The sequence below is a fragment of the Sminthopsis crassicaudata genome, chromosome 1 (genome assembly GCF_048593235.1).
Source record: "Sminthopsis crassicaudata isolate SCR6 chromosome 1, ASM4859323v1, whole genome shotgun sequence".
NCBI lineage: Eukaryota > Metazoa > Chordata > Mammalia > Dasyuromorphia > Dasyuridae > Sminthopsis > Sminthopsis crassicaudata.
Genome location: NC_133617.1, coordinates 657,654,222 through 657,657,817, shown reverse-complemented (window position 1 = coordinate 657,657,817; position 3,596 = coordinate 657,654,222). Strand labels below are relative to the sequence as shown.

The window sequence follows — 3,596 nt, the reverse complement described above, 5'->3', positions numbered from 1 at the left end:
TCCCATGAATTTTGCTAATTTGAAGTCAAAAAGGCTTGGGACTTTTTATGTAAATTAAGCAACCAAAATAATAGAAGTATAAGCCTTCAAATATGAATTAGAGGCATAGTAAAACAATTATATTATAAAAGTCATATGATAAAGAGGTCAACTATTAGCATGAAGTTATAATGGGCAATAAAATAAATTAAGAGACATAAGTATTTGATTTGGAGAAAATATAGCTTGTCTATATAGCTTTAACTTGAAAGAGAACATTAGAACTATAAGGGAATTTAGAAGTCATTTAATCTAAATCATTCCTTTTACACATTAGAAAACTGAGACTCAAAAATTAAATTCGGGATAAATGACTTCCTGAAAGGATTTCTTTAACTACTCAAAAAAAAAAAAAAATATATATATATATACACACACACACGTGTAATTATGTATATGGTGTGTGTACATGTATGTGTAGATGCACATATAGTTTGTGCATTTATGCATGCAAATCTAAGGCAAATATATAGATATATACACATGTATATAGATATATACACATATGTACACATATACATATGTGTAAATAAATATATTATGCATGTGTAAACATAATTTATACAGAGTGTACACAGATACATATATGCATGCACATATACATACATATAAGCACACACACACACACACACACACACACATATATATATATATAAAACCTAATCTGGTTTTGTAATTCATTTTTTTGTGTCTCATGGTCAACTCACTTGAGCTAAGAAAATGAGCTTTAAAAATGAAGACTAAAATGCAAGGACTCTAAATAATATCACAACAAAATTTTCCTTTGGATTTTCTCTTGTCTCTTGTTCCAAGTTTCACACTAGATTTGATGTGTTTTATCTTAATATTACTGAGGACAATGTTCAGAATATGATTATCATAAATCATATTAATCTTTCATTTGCTATAATTTAGGCATTTATTCATTAAGAATTTACTAAGCAGTCACTATATTCAGTAGCTATCCCAGACCTTCACATTTAAGGACTTATTCTCAGCCTTTCAGAGGAGTTAGACTGGACCATAGCAATAGCAATACAGTTGGGAGAGAGGGTACGCTTTGCACGTTCACAAGTGGTGCATAGGTGGTGAACAGCCCTCTTGTTCTCACTGATGTCCTTCCTGTGCTTTTGCTTGAACTCGGCAATGAAATGGTTGACCATGCGGTTGTCAAAGTCCTCCCCACTCAAGTGGATATCCCTAGCTATGGACTTGACTTCAAAAATGCCATCTTCGATGGTAAGGATGGAAACATCAAAAGTACCACCTCCAAGGTCAAAGATCAACACATTTCTTTCAGCACCAACCTTTTTGTCCAAGCCATAAGTAATAGCTGCAGCAGTTGGCTCATTGATGATTAGGAGCACATTGAGACCAGCGATTGTTCCAGCATCTTTTGTGGCCTGATGTTGGGAATCATTGAAATAGGGTTTCTGACAGTCTTCCCAAGGTAAGCTTCAGCAATTTCTTTCATTTTGGTTAAGACCATAGAAGATACTTCTTCAGGATAGAAACTTTTGGTCTCCCCTTTGTACTCCACTTGGACCTTAGGCCTGCCTGCATCATTCACCTTCAAATATCCACCTCAAAGGCTTAGCACTAACTTCTGCTGCTATTGATCCTCCTACACCAGACATGTAGGTGTCTGCCTTAATCTTTGGCCAGTGACTGGGCCAATTGGCACCTCTAATAACTGTACGATCTGCACCCGTGTCTACCAATCCTTCTAATGGTATTCCATTTATATAAATAGTAAGCATAGGTTGGTCAGCTGTCACAGCTGCTGTCCAATATATTATAGGATTTTGTTCATTGGAGTCAGAATCTAGGCGACTATCACCAGGTTGCTTATTTGGGATATGTAACAATAAGCCTGATGTTACTACTTCTCCTGGTTGATAAGTCACACGTTGTCTACCTGTGTTAGTGAGTAGGATATTAGCTACACGTTCTCCAGTTTCCCACATCAGTGTATGGATGGACACTGTTTTGTAGACACTATCAGAAGGTAAAATGGTCAAGCCTACTGTGCCTGGAGGCAAAGGATCCACAGACTCTACAGGAACAGATTTTGCTTCTCCAGGGAGTATCTCAGTAGTCTCTACTGCACACAACTCTATTTTTCCTAATTTCAATCCCTTTCTTCCATCTGATTGCCTTTTGGCTGATTGATCATGTCTTAAAATTCTCTGGATGTAACCTCGGCTGCCATCATGCCTCACTTGGAGGGCTGAAGCTGGGCCCCGCCTCTCATTTCCCTAGGTCAATCTACATTCAGAGGCCCAGTTGAGACCCTGTGACATTTTGGACATGGAGTTTTAGGTCTTGTCTCACCCTGAGTTTTCTCACTGTATCTCCATATCTACACTGAGGTCTTAGATGTCCAATTTTTCCACATTGAAAATATCCCCGAGTTTGTCTAGAAGTGCCTTGCCAGGAGGGACCCTGTCTTTCCAAGTTCATCATTGTCTGGGTGTAGAAAACATTTGTTCCCACTGTAGCACAGCGTCTTATGATCTCTAAAGGAGCAAACCTCAAATGTCTGGTCATTATTTCTGTAGCTGCATTTTCTAAAATAGTTCTTTTGACAGCAGTTTGCAAACGTCCCACAAAATCTGCAAAAGGTTCATTGGGCCCTTGATCTATTTTATTGAAAACCTCTCCATGATCTTTCTGTCCAGGGAGGACACCCCAAGCTTTTATTGCAGCCTTAGCAATTTGCTCATATATTGTCATGGTATAATTAATCTGTTCTGAATTCTCTCCATACCGACCTTCACCAACTAAGTGCTCAAAAGTGAATTGTGTGTTAACTCCTATTTCCAAATTGCATCTGACTTGGATTTTACATAATTCATGAAACTCCAAAAGCCATAACAAATTTTGTCCAGGTTCTAGGCATGTCCTTGCTATGGATTTCCAATCATTTGGGGCTAGGACTTCATAAGACAAACCATCTTGTAACATTTTAACATAAGCTGATGTAGCCCCATAAAGGGCACAACCTTTTTTCAAATCTTTAATTTTATTCAAATCTAAAGGTGCATATCTTCTCCTTTTTTGACCTACAGAGTCAATATCTTCAATCACAGGATATGCATGTATAAAATCACTTATATCCTGTCCTTCTCTCTTAGTTTTAACCAATGCTTTTTCTAATCTTGTCATAGGCTTAGGCTGCTTCACAGGCAATTCTGTTTGTGTTTCTGCCTCTTCCCCTCCTCCTTCTTCCTGCACCCCTGAAGGGTTGATTGAGGGAGGAGATCGGAAATGTTCCTGTTGCTCAGAATTGTACTTAACTTCATTGTTATCTGATTCATCCTTTTCACTTAGTTTAGTTGACACTTCCCCATTTTGCTCCTTCTTCTCTTCCTGTAGAATAACATTTTGTAAAGCCATTTGGATAAAATTGTAGGTATGAAGTGTATCTTTGGAAATTGAGTTTGGTCCAGAACCAAAGGGAAAAATGTCACAAGGGCAATTGTAGTGTTCACCTAATTGCTTTCCTACTAATTCCCATTCGTCTAGATCCAATCCTTCTTCCAGAAAAAAAAAGG

General features: G+C 37.5%; 1 pseudogene; it reads right to left on the bottom strand.

Moving 5' to 3' along the window:
• Positions 1-1,019: 1,019 nt before the first annotated feature.
• Positions 1,020-2,251, bottom strand: LOC141551164 (heat shock cognate 71 kDa protein pseudogene; annotated as a pseudogene).
• Positions 2,252-3,596: the final 1,345 nt, after the last annotated feature.